The 15,717-nt window shown below is 43.7% G+C and overlaps 1 pseudogene; it reads left to right on the top strand.

Moving 5' to 3' along the window:
- The first annotated feature begins 14,599 nt into the window (after nucleotides 1-14,599).
- LOC134931486 (5S ribosomal RNA) lies at nucleotides 14,600-14,718 on the top strand (annotated as a pseudogene).
- The last annotated feature ends 999 nt before the right edge of the window (nucleotides 14,719-15,717 follow it).

The following is a 15,717-nucleotide window of genomic DNA, read 5'->3' on the forward strand; positions in this document are numbered from 1 at the left end:
TAATAATGTGGCCACTCAGTATTTTATCCATCTATTCCCACATACCCTATATACCCATATAACCTCATATAGTATATGGAGTTATATAATACTATTATTTGATTACTAAAAAAGATGGCTGCAGTTTGCACTGGCAGTAGGCAGAGAGAGGGCTGTTATTACAAAGTCTTGAATAGGCACATTGATATGCACTGGTGAGAATTCATTTTGTTGAGCAAAATCATTATAACAGTATACTTTATGCAAAGCTGGATTAAGGGAGGGAATGGAACCCCGGGCCCCCCTCTCTCTCAGAGTGCCCTTGGCCGGAGCACACTGCAGCTCTTTGTGCTGCTTCTGTTACAGCAGCTCTCCACTGAGGTGCAACCTCTGCCATATGCCTCCTGTGCATGCACAACCCTAACACGGCTTAGTCTCCGGGTGCTCGGGTATGACACATCGCGGAGCGGATAGACAAATTATTGGGAGGGGCTGGGAAAGACCCGGCAGTCTTGGTGCACATTGGCACTAACGACAAAGTCAGTGGTAGATGTGATGTCCTTAAAAAACATTAAAGGGATTTAAATTGTAAGCTTAAGCAAACGACATCTAAGGTAATATTCTCCGAATTATTACCAGTGCCACACGCTAGCCCAGGAAAACAGAGGGAGATTAGGGAGGTTAATGTGTGGCTGAGAGATTGGTGCAGGAAGGAGGGATTTCACTTCTTGGAGCATTGGGCAGACTTCTTGGTTAGGTGCCATCTTTTTTGCCGGGATGGATTGCATCTGGGGAGGGGGCAACAGTGCTGGAGGGTAGGATGGTTAGAAAGCTGGAGGAGTTTTTAAACTAGGTGTCTGGGGGGAGAGAGCAGAAATATTGAATAGTACACTCAATGAGAATAGCAAGGGGGGCGTAGTAAAATCGATGAGGGTGGAGAAGGGGGAGGAGAAAAAGGGCTTTAAAAAAATTAAACAAAGTAGTAGATCCCTGAAGGACACAAATAAGAAGTGTCCTTCAGGGCAAAAAATTTATATAACTGGGTTAAGAGCTAATAATCTAAAGTGTCTATTAAGAAATGCAAGAAGCCTATCTGGCAAAATGGGAGAATTGGAACTATTGGCAATGAGTAAGCGATATGATATCATAGGTATCAAGGAAACATGGTGGGATGAGTCCCATGATTGGAGGGCTACACACTTTTCAGAAAAGACAGGGAAAACAAAAGGGGAGGAGGAGTTTGTCTCTATGTTAACTCCATCCTTAAATCATACCAAAGGGAAATTGATTGTGAGGGTAGTAAAGATCACATTGAGTCATTATGAGTGGAAATAAAACTTGGGAGTAAATATACAAAGAAACTACTAATAGGGGCATGCGATAAACCGCCAGATATTAGTGTTGCTGCGGAATCGCAACTCCACCAGCAAATTGTAAAGGCAGTAGCAAATGCTGATATGTTGGTTATGGGGGACTTTAATTATCCTAACATAAATTGGTCATTGGAGTCATGTAGTACGGCTAGGGGTAATAGGTTTTTAAACATACTAAAAGATAACTATCTGTCCCAAATAATTAGGAATAACAACACACTGGACCTGGTGATAACAAATAATGCGGAGGCAATATATAACATTAAAGTAAGGGAACCGTTGGCAAATAGCAATCATAATTAGAGATGAGCGGGTTCGGTTTCTTTGAATCCGAACCCGCACGAACTTCACTTTTTTTTCCACGGGTCCGAGCGACTCGGATCTTCCCGCCTTGCTCGGTTAACCCGAGCGCGCCCGAACGTCATCATGACGCTGTCGGATTCTCGCGAGGCTCGGATTCTATCGCGAGACTCGGATTCTATATAAGGAGCCGCGCGTCGCCGCCATTTTCACTCGTGCATTGAGATTGATAGGGAGAGGACGTGTCTGGCGTCCTCTCCATTAGAATAGAGATAGATAGATTAGATAGAGAGAGATTGTGCAGAGTCGCAGACAGAGTTAGTTTACCACAGTCAGTGACCAGTGCAGTTGCTAGTTAACTTTTATTTAATATAATATATCCGTTCACTTCTCTCTGCTATATCCGTTCTCTGCCTGAAAAAAAAAACGATACACAGCACAGTCAGTCACACAGTGTGACTCAGTCTGTGTGCACTCAGCTCAGCCCAGTGTGCTGCACAGTCATCAATGTATAAATTAAAAGCTTATAATTAATTGTGGGGGAGACTGGGGAGCACTGCAGGTTGTTAGCAGGAGCCAGGAGTACAATTATATTAATTAACAGTGCACACTTTTGCTGCAGGAGTGGTGACCAGTGCCTGACCACCAGTATAGTATTGTTGTATACTACTAATATCTCTTTAAATATCAACCAGTCTATATTAGCAGCAGACACAGTACAGTGCGGTAGTTCACGGCTGTGGCTACCTCTGTGTCGGCACACGGCAGGCAGTCCGTCCGACCAGAATTGTATTATTTATTATTATATACCTACCACCTAACCGTGGTTTTTTTTTCATTCTTTATACCGTCATAGTGTCATCCTAATTGTTACGAGTATACTACTATCTCTTTATCAACCAGTGTACAGTGCGGTAGTTCACGGCTGTGGCTACCTCTGTGTCGGCACACGGCAGGCAGTCCGTCCGACCAGAATTGTATTATTTATTATTATATACCTACCACCTAACCGTGGTTTTTTTTTCATTCTTTATACCGTCATAGTGTCATCCTAATTGTTACGAGTATACTACTATCTCTTTATCAACCAGTGTACAGTGCGGTAGTTCACGGCTGTGGCTACCTCTGTGTCGGCACACGGCAGGCAGTCCGTCCGACCAGAATTGTATTATTTATTATTATATACCTACCACCTAACCGTGGTTTTTTTTTCATTCTTTATACCGTCATAGTGTCATCCTAATTGTTACGAGTATACTACTATCTCTTTATCAACCAGTGTACAGTGCGGTAGTTCACGGCTGTGGCTACCTCTGTGTCGGCACACGGCAGGCAGTCCGTCCGACCAGAATTGTATTATTTATTATTATATACCTACCACCTAACCGTGGTTTTTTTTTCATTCTTTATACCGTCATAGTGTCATCCTAATTGTTACGAGTATACTACTATCTCTTTATCAACCAGTGTACAGTGCGGTAGTTCACGGCTGTGGCTACCTCTGTGTCGGCACACGGCAGGCAGTCCGTCCGACCAGAATTGTATTATTTATTATTATATACCTACCACCTAACCGTGGTTTTTTTTTCATTCTTTATACCGTCATAGTGTCATCCTAATTGTTACGAGTATACTACTATCTCTTTATCAACCAGTGTACAGTGCGGTAGTTCACGGCTGTGGCTACCTCTGTGTCGGCAGTCGGCAGGCAGTCCGTCCATCCATAATTGTATTATTATTATAATATATACCACCTAACCGTGGTTTTTTTTTCATTCTTTATACCGTCATAGTGTCATACTAGTTGTTACGAGTATACTACTATCTCTTTATCAACCAGTGTACAGTGCGGTAGTTCACGGCTGTGGCTACCTCTGTGTCGGCAGTCGGCAGGCAGTCCGTCCATCCATAATTGTATTATTATTATAATATATACCACCTAACTGTGGTTTTTTTTTCATTCTTTATACCGTCGTCATAGTGTCATACTAGTTGTTACGAGTATACTACTATCTCTTTATCAACCAGTGTACAGTGCGGTAGTTCACGGCTGTGGCTACCTCTGTGTCGGCAGTCGGCAGGCAGTCCGTCCATCCATAATTGTATTATTATTATAATATATACCACCTAACCGTGGTTTTTTTTTCATTCTTTATACCGTCGTCATAGTGTCATACTAGTTGTTACGAGTATACTACTATCTCTTTATCAACCAGTGTACAGTGCGGTAGTTCACGGCTGTGGCTACCTCTGTGTCGGCAGTCGGCAGGCAGTCCGTCCATCCATAATTGTATTATTATTATAATATATACCACCTAACCGTGGTTTTTTTTTCATTCTTTATACCGTCGTCATAGTGTCATACTAGTTGTTACGAGTATACTACTATCTCTTTATCAACCAGTGTACAGTGCGGTAGTTCACGGCTGTGGCTACCTCTGTGTCGGCAGTCGGCAGGCAGTCCGTCCATCCATAATTGTATTATTATTATAATATATACCACCTAACCGTGGTTTTTTTTTCATTCTTTATACCGTCGTCATAGTGTCATACTAGTTGTTACGAGTATACTACTATCTCTTTATCAACCAGTGTACAGTGCGGTAGTTCACGGCTGTGGCTACCTCTGTGTCGGCAGTCGGCAGGCAGTCCGTCCATCCATAATTGTATTATTATTATAATATATACCACCTAACCGTGGTTTTTTTATACCACCTAACCGTGGCAGTCCGTCCATAATTGTATACTAGTATCCAATCCATCCATCTCCATTGTTTACCTGAGGTGCCATTTAGTTCTGCCTATAAAATATGGAGAACAAAAAAGTTGAGGTTCCAAAATTAGGGAAAGATCAAGATCCACTTCCACCTCGTGCTGAAGCTGCTGCCACTAGTCATGGCCGAGACGATGAAATGCCAGCAACGTCGTCTGCCAAGGCCGATGCCCAATGTCATAGTACAGAGCATGTCAAATCCAAAACACCAAATATCAGAAAAAAAAGGACTCCAAAACCTAAAATAAAATTGTCGGAGGAGAAGCGTAAACTTGCCAATATGCCATTTACCACACGGAGTGGCAAGGAACGGCTGAGGCCCTGGCCTATGTTCATGGCTAGTGGTTCAGCTTCACATGAGGATGGAAGCACTCAGCCTCTCGCTAGAAAACTGAAAAGACTCAAGCTGGCAAAAGCACCGCAAAGAACTGTGCGTTCTTTGAAATCCCAAATCCACAAGGAGAGTCCAATTGTGTCGTTTGCGATGCCTGACCTTCCCAACACTGGACGTGAAGAGCATGCGCCTTCCACTATTTGCATGCCCCCTGCAAGTGCTGGAAGGAGCACCCGCAGTCCAGTTCCTGATAGTCAGATTGAAGATGTCAGTGTTGAAGTACACCAGGATGAGGAGGATATGGGTGTTGCTGGCGCTGGGGAGGAAATTGACCAGGAGGATTCTGATGGTGAGGTGGTTTGTTTAAGTCAGGCACCCGGGGAGACACCTGTTGTCCGTGGGAGGAATATGGCCGTTGACATGCCAGGTGAAAATACCAAAAAAATCAGCTCTTCGGTGTGGAGGTATTTCACCAGAAATGCGGACAACAGGTGTCAAGCCGTGTGTTCCCTTTGTCAAGCTGTAATAAGTAGGGGTAAGGACGTTAACCACCTCGGAACATCCTCCCTTATACGTCACCTGCAGCGCATTCATAATAAGTCAGTGACAAGTTCAAAAACTTTGGGTGACAGCGGAAGCAGTCCACTGACCAGTAAATCCCTTCCTCTTGTAACCAAGCTCACGCAAACCACCCCACCAACTCCCTCAGTGTCAATTTCCTCCTTCCCCAGGAATGCCAATAGTCCTGCAGGCCATGTCACTGGCAAGTCTGACGAGTCCTCTCCTGCCTGGGATTCCTCCGATGCATCCTTGCGTGTAACGCCTACTGCTGCTGGCGCTGCTGTTGTTGCCGCTGGGAGTCGATGGTCATCCCAGAGGGGAAGTCGTAAGCCCACTTGTACTACTTCCAGTAAGCAATTGACTGTTCAACAGTCCTTTGCGAGGAAGATGAAATATCACAGCAGTCATCCTACTGCAAAGCGGATAACTGAGTCCTTGACAACTATGTTGGTGTTAGACGTGCGTCCGGTATCCGCCGTTAGTTCACAGGGAACTAGACAATTTATTGAGGCAGTGTGCCCCCGTTACCAAATACCATCTAGGTTCCACTTCTCTAGGCAGGCGATACCGAGAATGTACACGGACGTCAGAAAAAGACTCACCAGTCTCCTAAAAAATGCAGTTGTACCCAATGTCCACTTAACCACGGACATGTGGACAAGTGGAGCAGGGCAGGGTCAGGACTATATGACTGTGACAGCCCACTGGGTAGATGTATGGACTCCCGCCGCAAGAACAGCAGCGGCGGCACCAGTAGCAGCATCTCGCAAACGCCAACTCTTTCCTAGGCAGGCTACGCTTTGTATCACCGCTTTCCAGAATACGCACACAGCTGAAAACCTCTTACGGCAACTGAGGAAGATCATCGCGGAATGGCTTACCCCAATTGGACTCTCCTGTGGATTTGTGGCATCGGACAACGCCAGCAATATTGTGTGTGCATTAAATATGGGCAAATTCCAGCACGTCCCATGTTTTGCACATACCTTGAATTTGGTGGTGCAGAATTTTTTAAAAAACGACAGGGGCGTGCAAGAGATGCTGTCGGTGGCCAGAAAAATTGCGGGACACTTTCGGCGTACAGGCACCACGTACAGAAGACTGGAGCACCACCAAAAACTACTGAACCTGCCCTGCCATCATCTGAAGCAAGAAGTGGTAACGAGGTGGAATTCAACCCTCTATATGCTTCAGAGGTTGGAGGAGCAGCAAAAGGCCATTCAAGCCTATACAATTGAGCACGATATAGGAGATGGAATGCACCTGTCTCAAGTGCAGTGGAGAATGATTTCAACGTTGTGCAAGGTTCTGATGCCCTTTGAACTTGCCACACGTGAAGTCAGTTCAGACACTGCCAGCCTGAGTCAGGTCATTCCCCTCATCAGGCTTTTGCAGAAGAAGCTGGAGGCATTGAAGAAGGAGCTAACACGGAGCGATTCCGCTAGGCATGTGGGACTTGTGGATGCAGCCCTTAATTCGCTTAACAAGGATTCACGGGTGGTCAATCTGTTGAAATCAGAGCACTACATTTTGGCCACCGTGCTCGATCCTAGATTTAAAGCCTACCTTGGATCTCTCTTTCCGGCAGACACAGGTCTGCTGGGGTTGAAAGACCTGCTGGTGACAAAATTGTCAAGTCAAGCGGAACGCGACCTGTCAACATCTCCTCCTTCACATTCTCCCGCAACTGGGGGTGCGAGGAAAAGGCTCAGAATTCCGAGCCCACCCGCTGGCGGTGATGCAGGGCAGTCTGGAGCGACTGCTGATGCTGACATCTGGTCCGGACTGAAGGACCTGACAACGATTACGGACATGTCGTCTACTGTCACTGCATATGATTCTCTCAACATTGATAGAATGGTGGAGGATTATATGAGTGACCGCATCCAAGTAGGCACGTCACACAGTCCGTACTTATACTGGCAGGAAAAAGAGGCAATTTGGAGGCCCTTGCACAAACTGGCTTTATTCTACCTAAGTTGCCCTCCCACAAGTGTGTACTCCGAAAGAGTGTTTAGTGCCGCCGCTCACCTTGTCAGCAATCGGCGTACGAGGTTACATCCAGAAAATGTGGAGAAGATGATGTTCATTAAAATGAATTATAATCAATTCCTCCGCGGAGACATTGACCAGCAGCAATTGCCTCCACAAAGTACACAGGGAGCTGAGATGGTGGATTCCAGTGGGGACGAATTGATAATCTGTGAGGAGGGGGATGTACACGGTGATATATCGGAGGGTGAAGATGAGGTGGACATCTTGCCTCTGTAGAGCCAGTTTGTGCAAGGAGAGATTAATTGCTTCTTTTTTGGGGGGGGTCCAAACCAACCCGTCATATCAGTCACAGTCGTGTGGCAGACCCTGTCACTGAAATGATGGGTTGGTTAAAGTGTGCATGTCCTGTTTTGTTTATACAACATAAGGGTGGGTGGGAGGGCCCAAGGATAATTCCATCTTGCACCTCTTTTTTCTTTTCTTTTTCTTTGCATCATGTGCTGATTGGGGAGGGTTTTTTGGAAGGGACATCCTGCGTGACACTGCAGTGCCACTCCTAGATGGGCCCGGTGTTTGTGTCGGCCACTAGGGTCGCTAATCTTACTCACACAGCTACCTCATTGCGCCTCTTTTTTTCTTTGCGTCATGTGCTGTTTGGGGAGGGTTTTTTGGAAGGGACATCCTGCGTGACACTGCAGTGCCACTCCTAGATGTGCCCGGTGTTTGTGTCGGCCACTAGGGTCGCTAATCTTACTCACACAGTCAGCTACCTCATTGCGCCTCTTTTTTTCTTTGCGTCATGTGCTGTTTGGGGAGGGTTTTTTGGAAGGGCCATCCTGCGTGACACTGCAGTGCCACTCCTAGATGGGCCCGGTGTTTGTGTCGGCCACTAGGGTCGCTTATCTTACTCACACAGCGACCTCGGTGCAAATTTTAGGACTAAAAATAATATTGTGAGGTGTGATGTGTTCAGAATAGGCTGAAAATGAGTGTAAATTATGTTTTTTGAGGTTAATAATACTTTGGGATCAAAATTACCCCCAAATTCTATGATTTAAGCTGTTTTTTAGGGTTTTTTTAAAAAAACACCCGAATCCAAAACACACCCGAATCCGACAAAAAAAATTCGGTGAGGTTTTGCCAAAACGCGGTCGAACCCAAAACACGGCCGCGGAACCGAACCCAAAACCAAAACACAAAACCCGAAAAATTTCCGGCGCTCATCTCTAATCATAATATGGTCACATTTGAACTGTGTTACCGTAAACAGCATTATATGGGTTCGACTAAAACCTTTAATTTTAGGAAAGCAAATTTTATTACGCTCAGGCAATCTATAAGGGGTATAGATTGGGGCCAAATCTTTAACGTTAAGAACACTGCAGAAATGTGGGATATCTTTAAAATATTGCTGTACAAGCTCATGCACGAGTACATTCCCTTGGCCAGCAAAAGCAAGAGGAGCAATTTTAAACCAATGTGGCTAAATAACAAGGTTAAGTTATTAATGAGCAGAAAAAGGCAAACATTTAAAGCTTTTAAATCTGTTGGAAGGGGTGGTCTTCAGGTTGCCGACTGTCTGGATCCCGACGCACAGTATACCGGCGCCGGGATCCCGACAGCTGGCATACCGACAGTTTATCTCCCTCGTGGGGGTCCACGACCCCTTGGAAGGAGAATAAATAGCATGGCGCGCGTATCGCGCCACCGTGCCCGCAACGTGGCAAGCCCGCAAGGGGCTCATGTGCGCTCGCCACGCTGTCGGTATGCTGGCGGTCGGGCTTCCGGCGCCGGTATGCTGGTCGCCGGGAGCCTGGACCGCCGGAATACCATACTACACCCGTTGGAAGTAAGGTGAGCTTCCGCTGCTACAAAGAATGTAATAAATTGTGCAAAAAGGAAATTAGAGCAGCTAAAATAGAAAATGAAAAACTAATTGCGAAGGAAAGTAAAACTCAATTTTTTTTTTCAAGTATATCAATGGTAAACTGATAAAACATACCATAGGACCACTTAAAAACATCCTAGGAGTATTGTTAACTAGTGACAATGAAAAGGCAGAGATATTGAATGCAACCTTCTCTGCAGTTTTCACTAGAAAAGTAAATATGGAGGAAATTGAACAAGTATAATTACCAAGATTATTTAACGTGTTTAAGTGAAGCAGAAATCAAAAAGCGATTACAAAATATTAAGATTAATAAATCTCCCGACCAGATGGACTGCACCCAAGGATTCTTATGGCGCTAAGCTCAGAGTTAGCTAGGCCATTATACTTGATCTTTAATGCTTCAATAGCAACTGGCATAGTTCCCAGGGACTGGCGTATTGCAGATGTTGTACCACTATTTAAAAAGGGAATGAAATCTAATCCTGGAAATTATAGACCGGTAAGCCTGACTTCTGTAGTAGGGAAAATATTGGAAGGCATATTAAGGGATAGCATTCAGGAGTATCTGGGATGCTCAAACATAGGGGGTCATTCCGAGTTGTTCGCTCGTTGCCGATTTTCGCTATACTGCGATTAGTCGCTTACTGCGCATGCGCAAGGTTCGCAGAGCGCATGCGCTTAGTTATTTTACACAAAAGTTAGGTATTTTACTCACGGCATAACGAGCATTTTTCATCGTTCTGGTGATCGTAGTGTGATTGACAGGAAGTGGGTGTTTCTGGGTGGAAACTGGACGTTTTCTGGGAGTGTGCGAAAAAACGCTGGCGTTTCTGGGAAAAACACGGGAGTGTCTGAAGAAATGGGGGAGTGTCTGGGCGAACGCTGGGTGTGTTTGTGACGTCAAACCAGGAACGAAACTGACTGAACTGATCGCAATGTAGTAGTAAGTCTGGAGCTACTCAGAAACTGCTAAGAAATTTCTATTCGCAATTCTGCTAATCTTTCGTTCGCAATTCTGCTAAGCTAAGATACACTCCCAGAGGGCGGCGGCTTAGCGTGTGCAATGCTGCTAAAAGAAGCTAGCGAGCGAACAACTCGGAATGAGGGCCATAATGTGTAAGAACCAGCATGGCTTTGTAAAAAATAGGTTATGTCAGACTAACTTAATTAGCTTCTACCAGGAAGTGAGTGCAAACTTAGACATGGGTAAGGCGGTGGATGTGGTCTTTCTAGATTTTGTGAATGCCTTCAACACAGTTCCTCACATGAGGTTGTATTTTAAATTAGGGGAACTTGGGCTTGGTGATAGTATTTGTACTTGGATCAAAAATTGGTTGGCCAATAGGGAACAGCGAGTGGTAGTCAATGGAACATTTTCAGGTTGGACTGAGGTGAAGTTGTGTACCTCAAGGATCTGTGCTGGGACCTTTACTGTTTAACATATTTATAAATGACATAGTAAATGGTATCGAGAGTAAGGTATTAATTATTGCAGATGATACTAAGCTCTGTAGGATAATTAGATCAGATCAGGATGTTATCTCTCTTCAAAGCGACTTAACTAAATGGGGGGTTTGGGCAGCCAAGTGGAGTATGAGGTTTAATATAGAGAAATGCAAAGTAATGCATTTCGGGATCAGAAACGAACAGGCAACCTATATATTGAATGGGGTAATTCTTGGAAAGTCAGTAATGGAGAAGTATTTGGGGTGATCACAGATAATAGACTTAGCAGTAGAGCCCAAAGTTGGGATGCTGCAGTAAAGGCCAATAGGGTATTAGCATGCATAAAACGGGGAATAGAGACTAGAGATGGAAGCGTAATCTTGCCATTGTATAAATCATTGGTACGGCCACATCTGGAATACTGTGTACAATTCTGGGCTCCTCATTATAAAAAAGACATAGTAGAACTAGAAAAGGTGCAGAGAAGAGCTACTAAATTGATTAAAGGTTTAGAGTTCTTGGAATATGAGTAAAGGTTAGTTAAGTTGTGAATGTTTACACTAGAGAAAAGGCATTTCAGAGGGGATATGATTAATATCTTCAAGTACATGAAGGGACCTTATAGGGATCTTTCGGGCGATTTACTTATTGAGAGATCTGTACACAGGACACGAGGTCACCCTTTAAAGTTGGTGGGGAGGGAGTTCAACACCAAACGAAGGAAGGTTTTCTTTAGCACACGGGCGGTTAGATTATGGAACACAATGCCGGAGAAAGTGGTAATGTCTGAATCTATCCTGATGTTCAAAAAAAGTTTAGATAAATTTTTAGCTGAAAATGGCAGCCAAGAATATCATCTGTAAACAAAGTTAAGTTGGTAGAATAGCACTATAGGTTGAACTCGATGGACAATGGTCTTTTTTCAACCTTAACAATTATGTAACTATGTCTCCCTTGCTCGTGTCCCTGGGAGTGGGAGCTCATTGGGTATACCTATGGAGAATGTGCATGTGACATCAGGAAATTATACTGTGAGGGAGGCCCTGGGTGATTAGGAGAGTTTTTACTTGCAGAAGCAGTTGCCAAGTCACAATGATGGTTATTGGTGGCTGTGGGGAACATGGGATGGGGCACCACATGTCTGACATGAACTAGGGCACAGCTATCTGTAATGTTATAGATTACCTCTATTACAGACACTTTCCTGGAACCAGCTAAAGTTGCTTTCCCAGAATTTTGCCATGGAACAGCATCTTCTCAAGATGACAACCTCTGCAACAGCACTCTCCAGCTCTGGCACATGAGCATTACCTGCAATGCTTTCACCCCACTGGGAATGAAGGTCTGTTCTCTCTAGGAGCATCAGTGTATGGAGGGCGGTCCTTATACCCATATTCCAAGTCTACCAGCAGTCACCATCATCACAGTGGGAGCCCCTACCGGAATTATCAGCACTACAGCAATACCCTCAGCCATGCTGGGAGACCATACAAAGACCCTTGTAAGTTATACACTCATTTATCAGGTGAAGATCAAAATAATTTCTCTTCTGCTTTAATGATATTTATCACGCAGCTAGCACCTGCATTATTCTAATATACAGCCATGCTAATTGCAGATCTACTATTGGTTTATGAATGATTCTAAACAAATAATCAGTGCATTATAGATGGAGAATATGAGAGAGACACTGCTACGTGTCTTGTATAATACAGTGTTGGAAAATAAGTGGGGGAGGACAGGAAGACAACTGGGGGCCGGTGTTGATGACGGTGGGGGGGGGGGTCTGGAGAAGTGGGGATAGGCCCCCCTGTTTTAAGTGCCCCAAGCCCCCCATAAAGGCTTAATCCGGCCCTGACTATAAATGATGGAGATAAAAGGATGAAAACCATCTCAGCAGAGGTAGCAGGCAGAAATACACTTCACCGGATCAAGGAACTTGATCATGGAGAGCAAGTCTTGAGGGATAAATCTGTTGAATAGGTGGAGAGCGTTTCAGTCCTATCGAAAGCTTTCTCTGCACCCAGAGAAAGCAGGAGTACAGGAACCTTAGCAGTATTAATAGAATTGATAAGGTCAACCACATGTCTGGTATTGTCTCGAGTCTGTCTCCCCAGAATAAAACCAACTTGGTTGCCATGTACAGTATAAGCTGGGGAAGGGCCGTATTTATTTAAAAGGGAAATGGGACAGTAATGGGCTCTTTTAGTTCGGTTTTACTCTTTTTATGAATCACAAAAATTTTGGCTTCAAGAGCCTGTTTTGAGAAGGGGTTGCCTTTTAAAACACTGCTGAACAGAGCATATAGATGGGGGACAATTACTTTTTAAAAAGACGTATAATACAAAGCGATAAAGCAGCCCAGTGCCGGTGCTTTAAGGGATTTAATTTGCTTAATGACAGAACAGAGCTCTTGCTCAGCAGTCTCAACACCCAATGCTTGGGGAATGGCAAGGTAATGTAGGTAGCACTGGGAAAGAAACTGTTGAATCAGCGAGGAAGACTGAGAGGCCAAAGTGGTATGTGGGAGGAGGGAAAGCTTTTCATAGAATTCAAGACTTTTGCATTTGATTTGAGGTTATAGCAGGGGCACTGCTAGAGAGGAGGCCACCCATGTACAGAGTGAGTCTGTGCCCCTCCTATCTGAGCACTAGGGTCACTAGGGGACCCTAGCACTGTTCCAGAGTTAACTGCGCATGCGCAGGTCTCAGGGAAAATGGCATGGTGGTCATTTTTCCAGTGATTTCTTACTGCGCATGTGCCAAACGCTGCTCTATTTTCCTGGTGATCTCTGTCATGTTGCTGCTGCCGATGCAGGACTCCAAAGGGTAAGTATTGACAAAATGGGTGCAGTATGGGCCCCCCTGGACCCCAGGGGCCCGTGTTCACCGCCCACATGGCACCCTTTATAAATACATCAGTGGTCATTGGTTTGCCAATGGAAGTCTTGAAGGACAAATTATTATGTCTTCTTCCTTAATTTAGAGGCCAACAATCTGTCTGCTTTGCCCCCTTTTCCATTTTTGCCCTCTCCTTTTGCTTTAAATACGGCCGTTTGTGTACAGTGGAGCTGAACTGTGCATGATTTAGCCCACATCTTGGTATCTCCTGGTATTGTATATGTCCATTGGGACTTCTTTATTATTTCTATTTTGCTGCTGTGATCCATTTTTTATTAAGATCATCTTTATAATTTGAGATAGGAGGTCTGTCTGGTTTTGCTGTTATGGCGATTTACTATTGAAATGCTCTGAAACTCAGCCTGTCAACACTTTAGAACTATTTTTTCAGTCTGTCATTATTGAATGCCTTCAGACTCAGCGTGTAAGCACTATACATCTGTATTTAATATCAATAGCTGATTATTAGATATGTGATTATCTTCAGCATTCTTGAATTAGTCAGTAATTTGCAAATTGTAGTTTAATACTGTGACTTCTTGCTGTTTTGGCTATCTGCCTTTGAAATGTTCTAAACCAGTCTGTCAGCATTTAAAAAAAAAAAGTATTTTTTTGTGCCATTGAATGCTCTAGAATTCAGCATACCAGCACTCTTTACACCTTTATTCAACATCAATAGTTGATTATTGGACATATTACCACCTCTAGCATCTTTGCTTTAATGAATGAGTAATTGCTAATTGTACCTTATTACTGAGCTTTCTTAGACAAAATCTTAAAAATCTCAGTTCAATAGTTAAGATCAGCCCACCCCTCTCATCTACTGTCCGCTATAATTTTATATGACAGTAGACAGCAGAAGGTGGAGCCCTTATCCTATTCTTTAAGCCTCTATCTAAATTCTGTACTCTCTCATCCAGATGCCAGACTACATTATCAGCAATACCATAAGTATCAGAGAACCAGTGCTATCAACTGGACAGCAGAACTACTCTGATTTAGGTACATGTCAATAACCATACTCTCTCATTTGTTTTAAACTGGGTAAATTACTGCCATATTTCACTGGTTACGCCCGATCTCATCTGATCTTGGAAGCTAAGCAGTGATAAGCCTGATCAGTACCCAGATGGGAGACCACTAGGGAATATCGTGTGCTGTAAATATAACTCCATATCCGACAACAAACAGCAGAAGTGTTGGAGCAACCTTTGAGCTCTACCATTTCTTTTCTTTCATGCAAATTATCCACATATATGCTGTATTATGTAATCCTTTGACCCTTACTATCTCCTTTTGATATACAAAAATGTATTTTTCTTCCATCTTTGGATCTACCACGTAGCTAATTTGTCCATACCAGGAGACCTCTTGTAACAGAAGGCACTTAGAATTGGTTTGCATTATAACTCTAATTATTTTCATGTGTGCCTCTGTTTTCTTTACTCTGGATATCCGTTAGGGACTCCAATGTTTTCAATATATTCACCATAGGTGCTTCAAAATTGACTATTTGAATTCTACAATCACCTTTACTCTTGACAAATGGATTAATTCAAGAGGTGACAATTTTACTGTGTGGATTCAGTGTATCCATTTTTTTATGCTATATGAAATCAAAAGTTAAGTTTTAATAATTTCTATATTTCAAGTGTGCCCCAACACAGAGTCTTTCTTTTCTCTCCGTCTACACCAATTTTGCCCTTGTCCAGATCCAGGCTTGGTTTGGGCAGTTTGTTTGGAGAGATGAACAGAACTAGAACTAGCTTCAACAACTTGCAAAGGGCCACCACAAATGGTGGTCGAGGTTTCCCAGATATTAAGCTTTATATTTAGTTTAAATGCTCCTCATAAAACCTCCTCTTCACCCCCTTATTCAGTTTAAATAATCTAATTTACCAAAATGAAATCTAATTGTATACAGCGCAGCAAAACTTTGCCAGTGCATCTACTCAATACTAGCTATTAACTTTCTCACTTCTCCCAAACTCTTTGATTTGCCAGTGCAAAATTTGTCTGTAATTCTGTAATTGCTGCCATCTTCTTCCATAACCCAGTGCACACTGGTGGATTGTAGATGCACCAGCACATGACCTTGCAAAGAGATACAGGGGGTGATTCAGACCTGATCGCTGCTGTGCGTTTTTGCACGTTGGGCGATCAGC

The sequence above is a fragment of the Pseudophryne corroboree genome, chromosome 5 (assembly GCF_028390025.1).
Source record: "Pseudophryne corroboree isolate aPseCor3 chromosome 5, aPseCor3.hap2, whole genome shotgun sequence".
Taxonomy (NCBI): domain Eukaryota; kingdom Metazoa; phylum Chordata; class Amphibia; order Anura; family Myobatrachidae; genus Pseudophryne; species Pseudophryne corroboree.